Below are 23,696 nucleotides of genomic sequence, written 5' to 3' on the forward strand. Positions count from 1 at the left end.
ACCACTCTAATCCTTCTCGCCACCCCCATCCTCACCCTGCTGGGAACCACGGAAGGTGGAACAGTGACCTTAATCATCCGCGCCACCCCTACCCCTACCCTCATGGGAGCCACGTAAGGCGGGACAGTAACCTGACAACACCTGGTCCCACACCTGACGATAGGAGGGGCACTAACCCTCACTACCTGACCTTCCACCTCCGATATGACAACTCTCAACAGCATCTCTCTTATGGATGGACTAGAAGCCACCCCCACCCCCACACCCAGAGCTCCACACCATCACCACCACCGCAACCATGGCCACGCAGAAGAAGAGCGCGCTACAACTGTGGGGAAACAAACCACACGCAAAACACATGCAGGTTTGACCATAAAATACGGTGCACAACATGTTACCAATTAGGCCACAAAAATAGACTATGTAACTTTTACATTGGCGAAGAAGACGTTGCCGTTGAATATTATAGTAAAGCTAAGGACGGTCTCTCCATAGAACACATCAGTGCCCAGTCTCTTCTATCTAGCTTCGATGAAATAAAATTACTATTATAAGACCGTGATATTGACATTCTCTCTGTTAGTGGGACTTGGCTTCATCAACAAACACCTGACTCACTAATAAAAATACCAGGTTACAATTTATTTCGACCCGATAAGGGCCGCGGAGGTGGAGTGTGTCTTTATGCTAAGGATAATCTAAGCTTCAAGATCATTACACCAGATGTTGAACCCTGTACTGGAATCGAAAACATATGGATCACAGTTCAAAGCAGAAAACTACCATCAATCATTGTAGGATGCTTATACAGACATCCCAAAGCCCCCGCTACCTCATATGATTATCTAATGGAAGTTTTCAAGCACGTTAACCTAAGAAAGAAACCCATGTATGTGTTCGGTGATCTTAACGATAACCTTCCAGTTAACAACAGCAACCTGAAGAAAATAATTGAAGCTTGCGGTTTATCCTAAGTAATAAGTAAACCAACACGTGTCACCCCTCAGTCTGCCACACTACTTGATGTCCTAATCACAAACAAAAAAGAAAGTATTGTTACCTCTGATTGCCTTCCCAGTACTATCGCAGATCACGACATGATTATCTCAAAAATCGACATCAGCAAACCCAAACGGACAAAAATAAATAAATCTTTCAGAAGCCTGGCTACATACCATAAAGATAACTTTTGTGATGCATTGCTAAAGAGTTCAGACTGCTTAAATAATATCACGTTAACTGATGACATTGACGAACAGGTGAATATACTCAACACAATATTCAATTCTTGCCTAGACCAAGTTGCCCCAATGACGACTAAATATATAAACAGACCACCTGCTCCTTGGATTGACAAAGAAGTAAGAGATAACATGAAGTACAGGGATAGCTTACAAGGCCAGCTAAAATTAGATCGACACAACACAACTTTACAACAAATATAAAAAGAAGAAAAGAAACGCGTTAAGGATAAGCTTCATAAGGCAAAAAAGACATACTATCATAATAAATTCCGTCAAAGTAAAGGTAACTCATCATAAATGTGGAGTAATATTAGAGGTATAGTCCCTAACGATAAACCAAATAACAACATCATCACTAACGAAGATATTAATGACAAGGCGGAGGATTTTAACAACTACTTTGCTAACGTAGGAAGAAAAACTTTTGAGAGGTGCAAAAATGACTCTACTAACAATAGTACTAACTCAGACAACGTACGAGTAACTCATGACACTATTGATAACTTAGACACAAATAACTTCTTCAGACCTAAACCAGTTGATGTTGAGACTGTAATTCTAACGATATCCAAACTAAAGGAGACCAAAGCTGTAGGTAGCGATGGCATTTCTTTAAATTTCATAAAAGACGTTCTTTTTGTTACAGCTTTCTACCTAACATGCATATTCAACACCTCAATAGTTACAGGTAAATTTCCCACCCCATGGAAACATGCCATTGTTGTCCCGATTTTTAAAGGAGGGGATAGCAATATCAACTCCAATTACAGACCTATATCTCTCCTCCCTGTAATATCAAAGGTCTTAGAAAAAATTGTAGCTAAGCAACTTTCTGACCACCTAGAAGGGAATGCTTTACATTCTAACTCTCAACACGGATTCAGGCCGAAGTTATCTACTGAAACTGCTCTCACAGTAACATCCAATAATGTATATAGTAACCTAGACAATAAGAGAATAACTTTGATAACTTTATGTGACTTATCGAAGGCATTCGACAGTGTTAACCACGACATTTTACTGCAGCGAACCCTTAAACTACGTATAGACCCTTTCTGGATCCAAGACTACCTATCAAACAGAACTCAATCAGTCCGGCTAAACAATCACATATCACCCAAATCCTTAATAACACATGGAGTCCCACAAGACTCTATCCTTGGCCCTGTTATTTTTACTATTTTTGTTAATGATATCTCAGATCGCATCAGCGACTGTATACTGGTTCAGTACGCAGATGACACATTTTATCCACAGTGACAACATTAATAACATAGACCAGCTAATAACCAGAGCTAAAGTAACAGTCGAATGCCAAGACTTACTTCCTAAAAAGTGGCCTTATGTTGAATTCTAACAAAACCCAATTTATACTTATCGGCACACGGCAACTGTTATCGAGCTTACCGGATGATATGACCATCAGCTTTGATGGAAGTGATATACCAATAAGCAAACATGTTAAAATATTGGGTGTTTACTTTGACAAGTACCTGACTTTCGACACACCAACTCAACAAAAAAAGTAATAGGGGTTAAAATGTTCATAAACAGAGTTAAGGACATATTTGATAAGGACACCAGAATGATTGTTATCAAGACACTAGTGTTAAGTCTAATCAATTACGGACTAAAAATATGGGGCAACACCAATGAGACCCTCATGCAGCGAGTGCAAAAACTGCAAAATTTCCCTGCCAAAGGTGTTGGTGGGGGCTACAAAAGACGCGACCGTGCTACTCCTGTGATACAAGAACTAAAGTGGATAAAGATGAAAGAAAAAGTGAAATTCGATCAGTGTATAATGGTGTACAAAGTGACCCATAAATATTATCCTGAGTGGCTACTAAACTTACCATATGTAACACAAATTAACGAACGAGACAAAACGGAGACCTGTTTATCCCTAGAGTGAGAACAGACAATGGTGCGCGGTCACTATTAGTAAGTGGACCAAGAGCATGGAGCAAGCTCCCCCCTAATATAAAAGAACTCCCGTCACTCACGAGTTTCAAGAAAGCCCTAACTATTCACGCTATTCAAGGAGGCTTTTGCTAAAGAACGCGCGAAGGACATAATATACACTTATCTCGTACATATGTATTATATCTAGTAAGTACCTATATATGATATCCCATGTAAATATTTAGTTATTAAGATAATAGATTAGTTAAAGAAAGTCTTATATATGATATCTATATTCCATGTAAAATATTTAGTAATTAAGAGAAAAGCCATTGTACATTGTACTTTAATGGAATAAAGCATTCTGATTCTGATTCTCTCTCTCTCTCTCTCTCTCTCTCTCTCTCTCTCTCTCTCTCTCTCTCTCTCTCTCTCTCTCTCTCTCTCTCTCTCTCTCTCTCTCTCTCTCTCTCTCTCTCTCTCTCTCTCTCTCTCTCTCTCTCTCTCTCTCTCTCTCTCTCTGTGTGTGTGTGTGTGTGTGTGTGTGTGTGTGTGTGTGTGTGTGTGTGTGTGTGTGTGTGTGTGTGTGTGTGTGTGTGTGTGTGTGTGTGCGCGCGTGGGGGTGTGATGTCGCGCCATAACCACCGTTCTGTCAACACACGTTTCTCACGACTAGAAAACACAACACAGACACAGGCAAACGCTTGTGTTACTGCTGGTGTTGGCGCTTCCCTAAACATTGACACCACCACCACCACCACCACCACTATACCGTTTCCGATACTGCTGGGGATTGTGCTGCCCTGGACACACACACACACATACACACACACACACTCACACACACACACACACACACACACACACACACACACACACACACACACACACACACACACACACACACACACACACACACACACACACACACACACACACTACCTCCCTCCTTCCCTCACACACACACACACACAAAAAAAGCAATCAAGAAAAGCAAAAAAAAAAAAAATAATAAATAAATAAATAAAGTTACATATAAAAACAGACGAAAACAAACAAACAGCTGTAAAAAAATCACATCGAAAAAACACCACCGAAATAACACCAGCCACTACCACAGCCACCACCACCACCACTAACAACAACAACAACAACAACAACAACAACAACAACAACACAAACCCCAACACTAATATCACCACCACCACCACCACTACCACCACCACCAGCAATAAAAATATCATCAACACTAACGCCAACACAGCTATCACAGACATTCACCCCCCAACTAACAGGGGGGGGCATACACCAGGAGGCGCGTCGCTTCACTCACCTGCAGACTCCACCCCAGACAGTTAACACGGGCAAGGCTCCACGCAGCTGCTTTTCCCATGATAATGATAATAATAATAATAATAATAATAATAATAATAATAATAATAATAATAATAATAATAATAATAATAATAATAATAATAATAATAATAATAATAATGATTATAATAATAATAATAATGATAATAATAATGATAATAATAATTGTAATATTAATAATAATAATAATAATAATAATAATAATAATAATAATAATAATAATAATAATAATAATAATAATAATAATAATAATAATGATAGTAATAATAATAATAATAATATTAATAACTACAACAACAACAGAGTAGCTCAACAGTGGCTCCGTGGTATTCTATCTTTACTTCATTCTGACAGCCACGTTCGATAGCCCGCGCTGGGTGTAAATTTTGAGATTCAATAAATGAAAATACAAACCAGCATATATCTGTTCTTTAAATATTTTTTACGTTTAACCCATGGCGGCGGTAAGCTATCTTGGTGGTGCCTGATGGTCGGCCCCAGCCTGTTATGACGCAGGCAAGTGTATAAAGTGGCGCCATCCTGCTTGGCTCATGCTGCCCCCCCCCCCCCTCCCCCCAGGAGCTCATTCTTGACTCACTTCAACAGTTCCTCTAGAGTCCGGGTTGATGGGTGGTCTTCAGGACGGCACTGTTTTTTTTTTTTACGTCATGGCCTATTCCGCCGGTAGGCCTCTTCCCGGTGGATCCTAATGGTCGGCCCAAGGTTTCTTCCCGGTGGGGCCTGATGGTCGGCCCAGCCCGTTCTGGCGCAGGCGAGTGTTGATAATGGCTCCATCTTGCATTGGCTCATGCTGTTCTCCCGGAGCTCATCTTTAATCCTAGAATCTAGAGTCCGGGATGATAGGTGGTCTTCTGGACAGCATGAGGGTAGTTTTAAGCCACTCGGCGGTGACTGAAAATCCCAGGTTGTAGTGGCGGATTTGAACCCGCATCGTTCAGAACGCGGCGAACGCGAGACCCACACGCTAACCACTCAGCCATATATATCTCTCTATCTATAAATATGTAATTTTATTACTCAGTTTAATAATCTATTGTTCATTCATCAATAACATATCTGTCTATTAATTGCCTGTCTCCCTGTCTACTAATCTATCTATTTATGTATATCCATCTCGCTATTTGTGTCATTATATCCATTCGTTCATCGTCATCATGCCTCGGCCATAATCAATTTCTAATAACAATTAATTTCGCCTCGCCGCGGTTATATTGCTTTTTTTCATAATCATACAACGTTAAGCGCGTCGTTGCCCTTATCAAACCGTGCTTCACGCGCCGCTGTTCAACGCGCCGCGCCTCGCCTCGCCTCGCCTCGCCTCGCTCTCTTTATTGCGTGTGAACGACAATTTTAACTCGTGTCCGCCCCGCCGCTGTCAACGCTGCGCTGCCTCACCCAAGAACATGAAGCACACCAACACACCAGCCAGCGTTCAGGGTATGGCGGGGGGTCAATCACGGGGGGGTATGTCTTAGTTCTGTGATGTCACGTTCAATGTAGGTCACATTGTGTTAATGGCAAGTTCTGTTCTGTTAAGGCACGTTTAGCTCTGTCTATGGCACGTTCTGTTCTGTTTATGGGACGTTCTGTTCTGTTATGGCATGTTCTGTTTATGGGACGTTTTGCTTATGCATACTGCGATACGTTCCCTTGCGAGGCTTATGTCCACGGGGATGAGGGAATGCAGTGAAGGAGTCTCTCATCATCCTGCAAGAGTTTAAGTCGTAGGAGGGAAGCAATACAATAGAAAGGCTGTCTCAGGGTAACCCGGATAAGGGATGAAGGAACGGAGATGCTGGTCAACTCTTGCATAGGAATGGAGATGCTGGTCAACTCTTGCATAGGAACGGAGATGCTGGTCAACTCTTGCATAGGAACGGAGATGCTGGTCAACTCTTGCATAGGAACGGAGATGCTGGTCAACTCTTGCATAGGAACGGAGATGCTGGTCAACTCTTGCAGAGGAACGGAGATGCTGGTCAACTCTTGCATAGGAATGGAGATGCTGGTCAACTCTTGCATAGGAATGGAGATGCTGGTCAACTCTTGCATAGGAATGGAGATGCTGGTCAACTCTTGCATAGGAATGGAGATGCTGGTCAACTCTTGCATAGGAATGGAGATGCTGGTCAACTCTTGCACTGGACAGCATAGGAAAGAGCTGGAGTCGAATGTCTTGTGCAGCGAAACAATACAGTATTTCATTTCCTCCGTTCGTGGGTTTAGCGGTGAGAGAAATGAGCGTAAAGATGCTAGTTAACTTTCGTATTTGTAAGATAGAAAGAGCAAGGTAAAGCTTGAATAAGAAAGACTTGTAGAGCGCCTTAATCCGGACACTCGCCTTAGTTTGCTTGACATGATTAGTGTAAAAAGTTTGGAAAGTTTCGTTTAGTCGGCGCAACGTCTATGGTCATATGCCGGAGGGAGACAGAAAGGGAAGGAATTATAGAAAGGATCAGACCCCAGAAGACGGGACACAACCCCCGATTAATACCTGGTACCCATTCACTGCTGGGTGGACAGGGGCGTAGGGTATCGGAAAAACCGCCCAGCTTTTTCCACTCCGCCCGGGAATCGAACCCGGGCTCTCTCGGTTGTGGGGCGAGTGTGCTAACCACTGCACCACGAAGCCCAAAGTGAACGAACGGGGCAATCTAGTGTTCTGTTTTCTATTACTATTACTGTAAAGAGAACGTATAATACTGTGTAGTGTACTAACTGTCTATTAATCTTACTGAATAGAGAACGTAAGGATCGGTATGGTGTTTTATTCTTCTCTTCCTAGTGTTGAAAGAACGTACAGACCAGTGTAGCGTTCTATTTCTGTATAACTATTACTGTTTAGAGAACGTAACGGGCAATGGAGTGTTTTATTTTTCTATTATTCTAAGATCGGTTTTCTCAGACACGCTTCCACCTCTCACATCAACTATTCCCAAAGGCCAAAAAAGGGGATTAATCGGGGTCCCATGAGTGTTTGTTCACGTTAATGGCACAGAAGAAGACTCACACTACCACCAGGGTCATAACACTACCCCTGGAAATGCCCCACACAACCCCTACGAAAGCCCTGTCAAATGTGTGTGTGCTTGGACGAATATATGTTTAAGAATATGGTCCAGTACGGTACAAGATTTTAGGTTCCTTTGAATAGGGTCGTATACTGGTTTACGTTCACTATTTTTATTACCTTTCCTGTCTAGAGAACGTAGTGTGGTATTATCAAACGCTTCCGCCCTCTCATGAGCCTTTGTTGACGTTCATGTCACAGAGGAAGAGTCACACTACCACCAGGGTCATAACACTACCCCTGGAAATGCCCCATACAACCCCTACGAAAGCCCTGTCAAATGTCTGTGTGCTCGGGTGAGCATGACTAACTTTAGTGGTAGATTTAGGAACATATGTATACAGGGTTTAAGTCACCCGTGGATATAGGGTCGCTGTGGGCTGGTTAGCATTTTCTTTCATCATTTCCAGCGCGTAATCTCCTTAGGCGTCAGAGGCTGTGAAGGGCAAGGCCGTATCTGTTTCTAATTAAATGGGTGGGTTTTTACTGGTCTGGTTTGCTCTCCTGAACGATTTGGTCATTTTGGGAACATAATCTGGTGTCTGGGGGGGTTGTGGGGGGTTTTGAGTGTATGTGTGCGTGTGTGTGTGGGTGTGGGTGTGGGTGTGGGTGTGCAGGGTTAACAGTGATCTAGTGAAAATCAAATATTTCTATTCCGTCTAATCCCCCACCCCTCCCCCCTCCCCCCCGAGAGAGGCGATGCAGTATCGTGCTTGCAGTGACCACCTCGTTGTATTCTGTTCACACTGACCCATGTATAGTTCCTTTCCGTCAATTTTTTTTTTTTTTTCCCATGTTTGTTTGCTTTACGTTTCGGGGTGATGGTTGGCCTCAGCCCGTTATGGCGCAGGCAAGTGTTTATAGGGGCACCATCTTGCTTGGCTCATGCTGCCCTCCGGAGTTCATTCTAGATTACCTTGGACAGTTCAACTAGAGTCCGGGTTGATGGGGGGTCTTCAGGACAGCATGTGGGTAGTCTTAGGCCACTCGGGGGTGACTGAAAAATCCCAGATGATAGCGGCGGATTCGAACCCGCATCGTCCAGAACGCAGCGAACGAGAAACCCGCACGCTAACCACTCAGCCATATATGTATTCGCCACCAAGACCAATCCCTCACCATTCCTTCACCTTATCCCAAATCCTTCCGCAAGAGTCCACCCGAACCGCTAATCTCTCGCCCCATCTCTCTATCTATAAATGTGTCCAATTATCTTAAAAATATGTATTTTTTTCAGTTTAATAATCTATTTGTTCATTCACCAATAACATATATGTCTGTTCATTACCGGTCTCACTGTCTACTAATATATCTATTTATGCTGCCCCCCCCGGAGCTCATGTTTCATCCTTCCTTTAAAGAGAGAATCCAGAGTCCAGATTGACAGGTGGTCTTTAGGACAGCTTGTGGGTAGTCTTAGGCCACTCGGCGGTGACTGAAAATTCCCAGGCTGTAGCGGCGGGCGGGACGCGAGCTGAACACGGCACTGACATGCCAGCCACTCAGCTACCATCTGCCCCATCGTGTTTTTTTTTTTGTTTTTGTTTTTTTACGTCGTGCCATGTTGCGCCGGTAGGCTTCTTCCCGGTGGATCCTGATGGTCGGCCCAAGGCTTCTTCCCGGTGGGGCCTAATGGTCGGCCCAGCCCATTCTGGCGCAGGCGAGTGTTTATAGTGGCGCCATCTTGCGTTGGCTCATGCTGCCCTCCCAGAGCTCATCTTTAGTCCTAGAATCTAGAGTCCGGGTTGACAGGTGGTCTTCTGGACAGCATGTGGGTAGTTTCAAGCCACTCGGCGGCGGCTGAAAAATCCCAGCTTGGTGGCACCGGGCGGGGATTGAACTCGCGTCGTTCTAGACGCGGCGCCGTCACGCTATCCATTCAGCCACCGCCTCCCCAATGTGTGTTGCCGAAGCTGGGGAGGGCGATGCTATATTTTATTTTCATGACCTCTTTGTATTATATTCGACAGTAAGTCTTGGGGATAATTTGATGCAGAGATGGATTGATATTCTTCCCTGATAGATTGATACTTTCCTCCCTGATTAAATAATGCGGCGGTCCTCCCGAGTAAGCCCCCACGCCTTGGCCCTGTCCACCCCCCTCAAGTCCCTCCCGGCAGGATCGGCTGACTTGCCCCAGCCATGTGTTATGTGGGCGTCCCCTTGGCCTCCTCCACCCAGGGTTGTCTTGTACAAACAACCCTGTGGCAGGATCGACGTCCGGGGGGCGCCACGTGCCCGTACAGCTGACGTTCACGGACTAAGCTCCAGACACCTCTCCACCCGAAATTGACCTCTCTTTTGGCCACTCTTTACTTTTATCTTTTTTTAGGAGCAGCGATTAGCGGGCTTTTTTTTCTACACCTTTTCTTTTGTTGCCCATAAAATAAAATAGTTCTGACCATAATTTTATACATTTTGATTTTCGTATGGACCGAACAATTAGTATTATTCCAAACTGATTCCAACATTCCCAATGCTTGATTTGCCTTCCTTAATCTTTCTTCAAACTCCTTCCTTAAAGAACCATCCCTAGACAAAATAGTACCAGGATATTTGAACCTTTCCACTTGCTTCTTTTCCTGTGAAAAAAAAAGTGGTAACAAGCCTCGAGTCAGCTCCACGGAGTAGTCGTTGGTTCGATACGAAGTCACTCCAGCGATGTCCCGTGACAAGCGTTGCCAAACAGTCGTACACTGAACATTGCAATTATCATTTTTAGGCTCCAACACTGCCGCAACCACACAAACAACATTAGCGTTAAAACCGTTATTTATTGATGCTTTTTGTGTTTTTTGCAAGAGTTATCGGTCAGGAAGTACGACAATGCAATGCGATGAGTACGGTAATTTGGGAACGCCTCTCCAAGTCTGCTCCCGTATAAATCACTTTTCCTCTAATTACACGACACCGCCGCCACCACCACAGCCACCTGCGCCTAATGAACGTATACAGGTGTGGCAAGAAAGGGCAGGTGAGAGGGAGAGAGAGAGAGAGAAGCAGATCTCATACGCCTGGCCGGAGGGATGTGCTGGTGATGACTGGGGTTGAGACAGACTTCTCTCTCCCTCCCTTCTCTCCACTTTCTCCCCTCCATTCTCTCTCCTCTCCATATCGTTACTGCTTTCCTCTTCTCTCCAATTTTTCCTCCTCTCTCCCTCCCTTTCCTCCACTTTCTTCCCTCCATTCTCTCTCCTCTCCATATCACTACTGCTTTCCTCTTCTCTCCAATTTGTCCTCCTCTCTCCCTCCCCTTCCTCCACTTTCTTCCCTCCAATCTCTCTGTTCAGCGTCCATGTCTCACAGCCACACAGGGAGCAAAGGCGACTTAAGGACTCGAATCTTTGTCCCTGATGGATGATATTTATTTCCACTACAAGCGTGTATTTAACTATGAGCCCAGGAGTGTTGCAAGATATTTCTATTTGACTCCATTGTTAGTGTGTTCTGGTTTTCCTTTTTCTCCTCTCTCTTTCTCTTCTCTCTTTTCTCTTTCTTCTTATTCTCCTCTCTCGTTCTCTTCTCCCTTTCCTCTTTCTCCTCTTTTTCCTCTCGTTTTCCTTTCTTTTTTTTCCACTCTCTCTCTGTAAAGCGTTATGCACCTAGTTGACTCTCTTTATACTCATCTACGTTACCTATTCATGTTCTCTAAGGTGAGCGTCAAGTGTTGAAAATAGCTCTACAAGTGTAAACAACATATTCTACTCGCCTCTGTAAAGCGTCGCGCGCCCTCACTCTTTCTCTTTGGCCGAGGTCGTGTTCCGGTGACTAATTCGGCAGGACGTGTGGCAGGCGGGCGGGTCTGACTCCTCCCCGGCCTGCCAACACAGCTTCAGGCGGCGGTGCGTGTGCGTTTGTGTCTGTCTCTTCACTCCCCGATGACCTCGACGAGTGCCCGCGGCTGCAAAGAAAGGAAATACTGTTATAGACACATATTCTTAACCCGGTGGCAGCGACGAGCCAAATTTGTGGCTTTACCGTGTAGCAGCGACGAGCCAAATTTGTGCCATGATATAATCACCCCAAAATAGATGATGCATAAACTGATTACAAATGCTTTGATATATATATATATATATATATATATATATATATATATATATATATATATATATATATATATATATATATATATATAAATATATATCTATATATATCTATATATTGAAATGGTTTGTGTGAGTGATGATTTTTTTCTCATTTTTCTCGCTGAGAGGGACCAATAAGAAACATGATCCCCGCTGCTGCCACCACCACCGGGATATACATATCGTCGCCCAAGCACATATTTGACAAGGCATTCGTATAGGAGTTTTGAGCAGTCCAGTCCTGACATACGGCCCAGAAGCTTGGCGCCTCACAAGATATTCAGAAAAAAAGGACAAAATGAACACAAAGGGGAATGGATAGAAAAATGCTTTGGTATAAGATGGAGGGCCAGGAAACGACCGTCATGAATTAGTGTAAACAAACAAAAGGTGAAGATATATTAGTGACCAAAAACGGGAAATAGACTCGTTCAGAACACGTCACGGGTATAAGGAACACATATATTGTAGATGTATGGAAAAATGAATGGAGGTGAGAAAGAATGATCGATTTAATGAAAGAATGAAGGAAAAGAGGAAAAAAGGAGGATAGAAATAAAGAAAACGAAAGAACAGAAGGAAGGAAGGAGGAAAAAGAAAAATGAAAAAGAAATAAAGTAGAAGGAAGGAATAAAAAAAGACGTTGAAAGAAGAATGAAAAGAGAGAGAGAAGAGAGAAAAAAGTTAAATGAAATACAATCTGCAGCTTTATAGATTTTTTTCCTCGTTTTTTTCTTTCTTGTCGCAGAGAGAAAGAGGATTAATGTGTGTGTGTGTGTGTGTGTGTGTGTGTGTGTGTGTGTGTGTGTGTGTGTGTGTGTGTGTGTGTACGGGATGAACAGCGGTACGGGTCACGCTACCCCTTAATTATTCTATCCCGGTGGTGGTGGTGGTGGTGGTGATGGTGGTGGGGGTGGTGGTGGGGGTGAGGCAGGAAGAGGAAGAATAGGAGAAAGGAAGGAAACATGGAAACATGGAAACATGGACTAGCAGGCAGCAGAAAGCCTGTTGGCTCATAACTAGGCTGCCTGCGTTCAGTGATTTAATCAATCCGTTTGCCACAGGAGTGGCTTGCAGGGAAGGATTAAAGCACTTGTGTACCTACTCTTGGGAACGTTCAGTTCACTCCTGTTGCAGCAAAGTGGCGATCAATGCGTTTCTTGAAGGAGTTGATGGTCTCTGCGCTAACCACTTCTGCAGGAAGGCTGTTCCAGTGGCGAACAACTCTATTCGAGAAATGACTCCTGCCGATGTCGGTATTGCATCGCTTTCCTTGAATTGTTTTTCCGTTGTTTCTTGTTCTCAGGTTAGTTTGTAGCGTGAAGAGTTTGGAGTGATCAACGTTGCTGAGCTTGTTCAGGTACTTAATTAAAGACTTGTATCATGTCTCCCCGCAGTCGTCTCTTTTCCAACGTGAAGAGGTTGAGTCGCTCGAGTCGTTCTTCATAGGGTTTCGTCCTCAGTGATGGTATCATCTTCGTGGCGCGGCGCTGTACTCTCTCAAGTAATTCAATGTCTTTCCTGTAATTAGGAGACCAGAATTGCACGGCGTATTCCAGGTGGGGCCTTACCAGCGAATTATACAAGGATAACATAACTCCCGGCGTCTTGTATTCGAAGTTCCTCGATATGAACCCAAGCATTGTATTGGCTTTCTTACAGGCGGACTTGCAGTGTTTTGTTTGTTTCAAGTCACTGCTGATGGTGACCCCGAGGTCTCTTTCCTCTTGCACAACATGTAATGGTTCGCCACCCATGTGGTATATGTGGTTGCTGTTTCTGGATCCGATATGCATTACTTTACATTTGGTTGTTTTGAAGGACATCTGCATTTTTTCTGACCCCGTTTTGATCTGGTCCAGGTCTCTCTGGATAATTTCGCAGTCTGCCGTCGTGAGGGCCTTCCCACCCACCTTTGTGTCGTCGGCAAATTTTGAAAGATTGGATTTTAATCCTAGTTCTAGGTCGTTGATATATATGATGAAAAGTATGGGTCCCAGCACTGACCCTGTGGCACTCCACTTGTGACCGGGAGCCACTCGAGGCCTGTCCGTTGAGTACAACTCGTTGTTTTCTTTCAGTGAGCCAGTCTTTGATCCACGCTGTCAGATCGTCGCCTAATCCCGCCGACTTAAGTTTCTTGAGGAGTCTTTCATGTGGCACTTTGTCAAAGGCTTTCTGAAAGTCTAGATATATAACATCACTGGGGATATGATTATCCCAGTTTTCGTAGATACCTTGGAAGAAGTCCAATAAATTGGTTAAGCATGAGCGCTTGTTCCTGAAACCGTGCTGAGCATCGGAAATGATGTTGTTGTCTTCAAGGAACCTAACGAGTTTGTCTCTGATGATCTTCTCGAGGATTTTTCCTGCCACTGAGGTCAAGCTGATTGGTCTGTAGTTTAGGGCCACACTTTTGTCTCCCTTTTTGTAGATCGGTGTTACGTTCGCTTGTTTCCAGTCTTTCGGGACTTTGTTTTGTTGTAGTGACAGATTGTAGATGGCGGTGAGTGGCTTGAGGATTTGCTGCTTGAGTTCCTTGAGCAGCCTGGGTGACAAGTCGTCGGGTCCGGTAGACTTGTTTGTCTCGAGTTTGTCTAGGTAATTTTTCACATCCCGTTCGTCGATTGTACCAATTTCTAGGGGAGTGATTCCCATCGGTGGGGAAGGGCTCTCGGGTACGGACTGGGTATTCTCGACCGTGAACACAGACGCGAAGTTCCTGTTTAGGATTTCGACCATTTGTCTACTGTCCTGTGTTAGTACGTCACTTTCATCTTTTAGGGGACCGATATTTCTTTTTGTCTTCTTTTTGGTTCTTATATACGTGAAGAAAGAAGAGAAGGAGGAGGAGGAAGAGAAGAAGGAGAAGAAGAAGAAGAGGAAGAGGAGGAGAGGAAAAGAGAAAATCATAAGGAGGAACAAGAGGAAAAGGAGAATGAATGGAAGAATAAGGAGGAGGAGGAGGAGGAAGAGGAGGAGGAGTAGAAAAATTGAGGAAAAAAAATGATGTAAATATGGAAATGAGAGAGAGAGAGAGAGAGAGAGAGAGAGAGAGAGAGAGAGAGAGAGAGAGAGAGAGAGAGAGAGAGAGATTGAGCAATATATAACATGTAATTCGCCCCAATTAAAACACAAACACACACACACACACACACATACACACACGGAGATGATCAGTATGTAAAAGAAGAGGCAAAAGAAGAAGAGGAAGAAAAAGAAGAACAAGAACAAGAAGAAGAAGTAGAACAAGAACAAGAACAAGAACAACAACAAAAACAGGAAGAAGAAGAAGAAGAAGAAGAAGAAGGACAAGAAGAAGAACAAGAAGAAGAAGTAGAACAAGAACAAGAACAAGAACATGAACAAAAAAAAGGAAGAAGAAGAAGAAGAAGAAGAAGAAGAAGAAGAAGAAGAAGAAGAAGAAGAAGAAGAAGAAGAAGAAGAAGAAGAAGAAGAAGAAGAAGAAGAAGAAGAAGAAGAAGAAAAAGAAGAAGAAGAAGAGGAAGAAGAAGAGGAAGAAGAAGAACAACAACAACAATAACAACAACGACAGCAACAACAACAACAACAACAACAACAACAACAACAACAACAACAACAACAACAACAACAACAACAACAAAAACAGCAACAACAACAGCAACAACAACAAGAGGAACAAGAAAAAGAAGAGGAAGAGGAAGAAGAAGAAGAGAAGGATGAAAAGAAACATTCAATCTCATACAAATGCTCATAAACCCCACAGATTATAAGGATGAACAAGACATCTTATTTAACAGCGGGTCACCAAACAGACAGCCCAGCGAACGTAAACTTGTGATTCTAAACTTGTGATTCCAAACTCGTGGTTCATAACTCGTGATTCTAAGCTCGTGATTATAAACTCGTGATTCTAAACTTGTGATTCTAAACTCGTGATTCTTAACTCGTGATTCTAAACTCGTGATCCTAAACTCGTGATTCTAAACTAGTGATTCTAAACTCGTGATTCTAAACTCGTGATTCTAAACTCGTGGTTCTATACTTGTGATTCTAAACTCGTGATTCTAAGCTCGTGATTCTATACTTGTGATTCTAAACTCGTGATTCTAGACTTGTGATTCTAAATTCGTGATTCTAAACTCGTGATTCTAAACTTGTGATTCTAAACTAGTGATTCTATACTTTTGATTCTAAAAGCGTGATTCAAAACTTGTGATTCTAAATTCGTGATTCTAAACTCGTGATTCTAAACTCGTGATTAAAAACTTGTGATTTTAAACTCGTGATTCTAAACTCGTGATTTTAGACTTGTGATTCTAAACTCGTGATCCTAAACTCGTGAATCTAAACTCGTGATTCTAAACTTGTGATTCTAAACTTGTGATTCTAAACTCGTGATTCTAGACTCGTGATTCTAAACTAGTGATTCTAAACATGTGATTCTAAACTAGTGATTCTAAAGTAGTGATTCTATGCTTGTGATTCTAAACTTGTGATTCTAAACTCGTGATTCTAAACTCGTGATTCTAAACTCGTGATTCTAAACTTGTGAGTCTAAACTCGTGATTCTAAGCTCGTGATTCTATACTTGTGATTCTAAACTCGTGATTCTAAACTTGTGATTCTAAATTCGTGATTATAAACTCGTGATTCTAAACTTGTGATTCTATACTTGTGATTCTAAAAGCGTGATTCTAAACTTGTGATTCTAAATTCGTGATTCTAAACTCGTGATTCTAAACTTGTGATCATAAACTTCTGATTTTAAACTCGTGATTCTAAACTCGTGATTTTAAACTTGTGATTCTAAACTCGTGATCCTAAATTCGTGATTCCAAACTTGTGATTCTAAACTTGTGATTCTAAACTCGTGATTCAAAACTCGTGATTCTAAACTAGTGATTCTAAACTTGTGATTCTAAACTAGTGATTCTAAAGTAGTGATTCTAAACTTGTGATTCTAAACTCGTGATTTTAAACTTGTGATTCTAAACTCGTGATCCTAAATTCGTGATTCCAAACTTGTGATTCTAAACTTGTGATTCTAAACTCGTGATTCAAAACTCGTGATTCTAAACTAGTGATTCTAAACTTGTGATTCTAAACTAGTGATTCTAAACTAGTGATTCTAAAGTAGTGATTCTAAACTTGTGATTCTAAACTCGTGATTCTAAACTCGTGATTCTAAACTCGTGATTCTAAACTTGTGATTCTAAACATGTGATTCCTAACTCGTGATTCTAATTTTGTGATTCTAAACTCGTGATTCTAAACTCGTGATTCTAAACTTGTGATTGTAAACTCGTGATTCTAAGCTTGTGATTCTAAACTCGTCATTCTAAACTCGTGATTCTAAAGTCGTGATTCTAAACTTGTGATTTTAAACCCGTGATTCTAAACTTGTGATTCTAAATTTGTGATTCTAAACTTGTGATTCTAAACTCGTGACTCTAAACTTTTGATTCTAAGCACGTGATTCTAAACTCGTGATTCTAAACTTGTGATTCTAAACTTGTGATTCTAAACTCGTGATTCTAAACTTGTGATTCTAAAAGTGATTCTAAACTTGTGATTCTAAACTCGTAATTCTAAGCTCGTGATTCTAAAGTCGTGACTCTAAACTTGTGATTCTAAACATGTGATTCTAAACTCGTGATTCTAAACTTGTGATTCTAAACTCGTGATTCTAAACTTTTGATTCTGAGCACGTGATTCTAAACTCGTGATTCTAAACTTTTGATTCTAAGCACGTGATTCTAAACTCGTGATTCTAAACTTGTGATTCTAAACTTGCGATTCTAAACTCGTGATTCTAAACTTGTGATTCTAAACATGTGATTCTAAACTCGTGATATTAAACTTGTGATCCTAAGCTTGTGATTCTAAACTCGTGATTCTAAACTTGTGATTCTAAACATGTGATTCTAAACTCGTGATTCTAAACTTGTGATTCTAAACTTGTGATTCTAAACTCGTGATTCTAAACTTGTGATTCTAAACTCGTGATTCTAAACTTGTGATTCTAAACTTTTGATTCTAAACTCGTGATTCTAAGCTCGTGATTCTAAACTCGTGATTCTAAACTTGTGATTCTAAACTTGTGATTCTAATCTTATGATTCTAAACTCGTGATTCTAAACTCGTGATTCTAAACTCATGATTCTAAACTTGTGATTCTAAACTCGTGATTCTAAACTCGTGATTCTAAACTCGTGATTCTAAACTTGTGATTCTAAACTCGTGATTCTAAACTCGTGATTCTAAACTTGTGATTCTAAACTCGTGATTCTGAGCTTGTGATTCTCGCACGGACAAAATTAAACCAGATGACTCACTGATCCATAACTTCCTTACTACAGAGTTAATTGAGGTTAAGACTCAGAAAGGTAACAGAATGGATAGATATTAAGACTGAAGAAGATAGATTAATAGAGAGTCAAGCAGTAGCCCAGTGGTGGATAAATGGACCAAGTTAAGCGGGTGACTCACGACCTTATGGCAGCGTGATGGAAGGGTTGAAGTGTGGGCAAGACAGAGTTATGAGTTAGGGAAGAGTCTTGGGTGTAACTCACTCCCTGGAAGGTCTCGTGCGTGTGTGTGTGTGTGTTGCCTTATATAGACACACACTCACACACATACGCACACGTAATATAAACACGCCTTTCTCTCTTCTCTCTCTCTCTCTCTCTCTCTCTCTCTCTCTCTCTCTCTCTCTCTCTCAAGAAAGTCAAAGAGAGAAAGATGCAAATGTAGGCGTATGGAATAGAGAGAGAGAGAGAGTAATGTATTCCTGGAGAATTCTGTAATCTCAGTAACGTGTGAATGTCTGTCTGTCTGTCGTTTTGTCTGTCTGTCTGTATGTTTGTATGTATGTATGTATGTACGTACCTATGTATGTATGTATGTATGAATGAATGTATATTTGTTTTTACTTAATTTATTTTCCTACCAGCTTCAGTGTGTGTGTGTGTGTGTGTGTGTGTGTGTGTGTGTGTGTGTGTGTGTGTGTGTGTGTGTGTGTGTGTGTGTGTGTGTGTGTGTGTGTGCCTACCTGTATGCGTCTCTCTCTCTCTCTCTCTCTCTCTCTCTCTCTCTCTCTCTCTCTCTCTCTCTCTCTCTCTCTCTCTCTCTCTCTCTCTCTCTCTCTCTCTCTCTCTCTCTCTCTCTCTCTCTCTCTCTCTCTCTCTCTCTCTCTCTCTCTCTCTCTCTCTCTCTCTCTAATCCATACACCTACATTTGCATCTTCTCTTCTCTCTCTATCTCTCTCTCTCTCTCTCTCTCTCTCTCTCTCTCTCTCTCTCTCTCTCTCTCTCTCTCTCTCTCTCTCTCTCTCTCTCTCTCTCTCTCTCTCTCTCTCTCTCTCTCTCTCTCTCTCTCTCTCTCTCTCTCTCTCTCTCGATACCATTAACCATCATACTAACATCCCATCAGCGGAGTGCGTTGAACAAATACAATTACTTCATATTTTCTGCAGGAGCGGTATTGAGTGGCGTCAAAAATACTGGACACAAACGAGATGGAAAGACGAATGGAACAGTCACACCGCAACGCACGGGACGGAAACCTGGCGCCTCACGATGTCCGTAGAGAGTAAAGGAAAGCTAGGAAGCATACAAAGAGGAATAGACAGAATAAGGCTGGGTATAGTGGACACATGTATATTACTGAAGAAGAGAAAAAGGGAAGCTAAGATTGGCAAAAAGAGGAATAGGGAGAACAAGGCTGGTGATAACATGAAGGTACGGACAGCGAACATTATGAATCAGAGCACAGACAGAGGCAAAAGATATTCTATTTTTTTTATCTTTTTTATGTCTGTGCCTATGCTTGAGGGGCCTGGATGGTCATGGCGCAGGCAAGTGTTTATAGTGGCGCCATTTTCTCTTGGCTCATGCTGCCCCCCGGAACTCCGTCTTGATTCACTTGGACGGTTTCCTCTAGAGTCCGGGTTCATGGGTGGTCTCCAAGACAGCATGTGAGTAGTTTTAAGACACTCGGCGGTGACTGAAAAATCCGAGGTGGTTGCGTGAGGATTCGAACTCTCGACGTCCATCACATGGTGAATGTGGGCCCAGCACGCTACCACTCAGCCACCGCCTACCCTCCACACCCTCTGCGGCAGGGACGTGTTCTTCCCAGGGAGTGTCATCAGAAGCACCATCTCTGTGTTCACCAGACTCTGGCACCCTTTCCTAAGCCTCAGTCAGGGTGCGGCCACACTGCATGCGGTTTGCTGGGCGGGTAGAGGGTAGAGGGTTGCCTAGCGGGTCAGAGGCAAGAACAAACACATGTTATCTAATAAGAGTGGGTAAGCTTGGAGGGAACCCGCTACCCGTGTCCTGGATGGCCACTCCTATTAGATAATATGTGTTTGTTCTTGCCTCTGACCCGCTAGGCAACCCACTACCCTCTACCCTCCCAGCAAACCGCATGCAGTGTGGCCGCACCCTAAGGGGAGTAGAGTACAGTCAGACGTCTCTCCATACCCTTGTACAAAGCATGCTCGTTTGTTCTACTTCAGCAAGGGATGCAGCTCGAGGGCAAACAACAACAACAACAAAAAGACTCGCTAGGCGCCGCTCCAACAAAAGAATTAAAGAACAAGGGGCCAAAAGAGATGTCAGTATCGGGCGGAGAGGTGACTGACTTCACTGACTTGACTGACTGACTGACTGACTGTCTCCACGTGGTTAACTGGTTGACTGGGTGACTGACTGACTTGACTTACTGACTAGCTGACTTGACGTGGGTAACTGGCTGACTGCTTGGCTTGTCCTGATACTCTTCTAGGCGTTCAAGTCGTAGGCAGGTGGATATAGTACAGACCGGATAAGTCAAGCTACATCCCGTATAACATTTTTCCTCTTTAGAAATAGCAAATAGCAAATAGCAAATAGCAGAGTACAAATTAGAGAAAAAAAATGTGAGGTGAAGTATGTGGAACTCAACGAAGGCGGGGAACAATTTAATAGCTGCCCTGGTGGTGTTTTTTTTTTTTATTATTTATTGCGAAGAGTAAAAAAATGGGTAAAGGAGAGCTTGGGATACTACCGACGCACACACACACACACACACACACAACGCTCTGGACGGAAAAGGTATGAGAGAGAGAGAGAGAGAGTAAAACAAACAAACAAACAGTATCAAACACGAACATGTAACTTATGTTTGAATTTATGTACGTGTGTGTGTGTGTGTGTGTGTGTGTGTGTGTGTGTGTGTGTGTGTGTGTGTGTGTGTGTGTGTGTGTGTGTGTGTGTGTGTGTGTGTGTGTGTGTGTGTGTGTAAACATAGACCGAATTCTACCACACAAGCACACAGCACAAAAAAAACGACCTCTCTCTCTCTCTCTCTCTCTATATATCTCTCTATCTCTCTCTCTCTCTCTCTCTCTCTCTCTCTCTCTCTCTCTCTCTCTCTCTCTCTCTCTCTCTCTCTCTCTCTCTCTCTCTCTCTCTCTCTCTCTCTCTCTCTCTCTCTCTCTCTCTATATATAATTAATCTAAGACCTAAATATATGCAGGCGTCCAGCTGGCCCAGACGAAGCGGGGACTGCAGGAAATGCTCGCTCGCTTTGGTGTGTGTGTGTGTGTGTGTGTGTGTGTGTGTGTGTGTGTGTGTGTGTGTGTGTGTGTGTGTGTGTGTGAGGTCCCTTCCCACGCCCTCTGTCCCCGGCTTCAAGGGCTCACACGACGCCTGACAGTCCATTTTAAGAAGGAAAGGGAATGGGTACCCCTGCCTGGTCAAACTCCTTCGTCTCTCTTTGTCAACATCTATATTAACCCTTCTCCATTTCCCTTCCTAATCCCTTATCTGCCCTTCTCTTCCCTTCTCTCTGCTGTCCTTAAAAACTGTGCTTCCGTGCTGACACCCTGCCTGGTCAAACTCCTTCATCTCTGCCTGTCAGCATCTACCATTCCTTCAAGCTGGAACAGCGACTTCATACAGCCTGTGCCTAGGAAGGGTGACCGCTCCAATCCTTCAAACTACCGCCCTATAGCTTTACTTTCCTCTCTAACTAAAGTTTTTGAATCGATACTTAACACGAAGATTCTCAAGCATCTAACCACCTCTGACCTTCTATCTGATCGCCAGTTTGGGTAGACAGAACGATAGTAATAGGAGCTGGGAGATAGAGATAGATAGATAGATTGGTAAATGGAGATAGACTTAGGTAGATTAATAGATAGAGAGTAAGGAAAGGTAGACATGTTGTTAAGAAATACGAGAGAGAACTATTGATGCAGTAAAAAAAAAAAAAACATTCTTGATAAAACATATAAAAAAGAAAAACAGACACTTAATGAGAGAGAGAGAGAGAGAGAGAGAGAGAGAGAGAGAGAGAGAGAGAGAGAGAGAGAGAGAGAGAGAGAGAACACAAACAAAAACAGTCTGTAACGATGTCAAACCTTCAAAAAATGCAAATAACCACGTGGGAAGAAAATAGAAAGAAAGATAAAACGAAAATTCACATAGGAAAGAGAACATATGGAAAGGGAATGCATGGAACCTACGTAGAAATTGAATAGGGAATAATACATGGCAAGGAGAATCTATATACGGAGTAGGAAATGTATGGAAATCTAGTAGCAATATATGGATTGGAAACTGCATTAGATGCGAAATATAGAGAAAATAAGGAAATTAATAAGTGCTACGTAGAGAATAGGTAAATAAGAGAGAAAGAGAGAGTCCCTCCTCTCTCCCTCTCTCTCTCTCTCTCTCTCTCTCTCTCTCTCTCTCTCTCTCTCTCTCTCTTCAACCATAATAATTGGGTTTTTTTTAAAGTATATGTTGCATTGATGTATGTGTGTGTGTGTGTGTGTGTGTGTGTGTGTGTGTGTGTGTTAATTATGCAGTATATTTCTGTTGCATCAGTAATGTGTCCTCTAAAAACTACAAACACTCTCTCTCTCTCTCTCTCTCTCTCTCTCTCTCTCTCTCTCTCTCTCTCTCTCTCTCTCTCTCTCTCTCTCTCTCTCTCTCTCTCTCTCTCTCTCTCTCTCTCTCTCTCTCTCTCTCTCTCTCTCTCTCTCTCTCTCTCTCTCGCTCTCTCTCTCTCTCTCTCTCTCTCTCTCTCTCTCTCTCTCTCTCTCTCTCTCTCTCTCTCTCTCTACTCTCCTCTTGTCTTCCCTTCTCTCTCTCTCTCTTCTCTCAGTAATTTTTTCCCCGGCACAAAAGAGGTGTCGTCCACGGCCATTCCTCAGTGGTTATACATGCAAACGGCTCCGATGAATAATATATAATTCATTCCACGTTTCCTGTCCGCTTTATTTTTTATCCTAATGGCCAGCAAAACCTCGTCGCGGGCATTTTTAAACCCCCACCCGTGAAGCGCCGGTTGGTTGGGGTCTGTTTTGAATATACGACCAAACATATATTTCCAAGATTTAGCGCTGACCCGTGTGATGGAGTGCCTGGAAAATGGATACTAGCGGAGTTCAATATCTCTACAATGGCCCTATATAGTATAACGGTTGGCTAGTACATCGCTACTATTACAAGAACTATAGACGGTACAAGATTTAGCGCTGGACGGTGTGATGTACACCGCTACTATTACAAGAACTACAGACGGTACAAGATTTAGCGCTGGACGGTGTGATGTACACCGCTACTATTACAAGAACTACAGACGGTACAAGATTTAGCGCTGGACGGTGTGATGGAGTGTCTTGAAAATGTATACTAGTGGGTTTCAATATCTTTGCAATGGCCCTATATAGTGTAACGCATGCCCTAACACACCGCTACTATTACAAAAACTGGAGACGGGACAAGATTCAGCGCTGGACGGTGTGATGGAGTGCCTGGAAAATGTATATACTAGTGGATTTGAATATCTCTACAATGGCCCTATATAGTATAACACTTGAGCCTGGAACACAACGCTACTATTACAAAAACTATAGACGGGACAAGATTTAGCGCGGGGCAGTGTGATGGAGTGCCTGGAAAATGGATACTAGTGGATTTCAATATCGCTACAAAGTATTATACAAGCCCTAAC

The 23,696-nt window shown here is 42.7% G+C and overlaps 1 long non-coding RNA gene across 1 annotated transcript in view; it reads right to left on the reverse strand.

Moving 5' to 3' along the window:
* Positions 1-11,305: 11,305 nt before the first annotated feature.
* LOC126991364 (uncharacterized) overlaps positions 11,306-23,696 on the reverse strand; it is a 65,133-nt gene continuing 52,742 nt past the window's right edge. The window contains exon 3 of the long non-coding RNA XR_007745443.1: positions 11,306-11,515. This is a non-coding gene — a long non-coding RNA (uncharacterized LOC126991364). The remainder of the gene's footprint in view (positions 11,516-23,696) is intronic.

This window comes from Eriocheir sinensis, unplaced genomic scaffold (assembly GCF_024679095.1).
Source record: "Eriocheir sinensis breed Jianghai 21 unplaced genomic scaffold, ASM2467909v1 Scaffold265, whole genome shotgun sequence".
Taxonomy (NCBI): Eukaryota; Metazoa; Arthropoda; class Malacostraca; order Decapoda; family Varunidae; genus Eriocheir; species Eriocheir sinensis.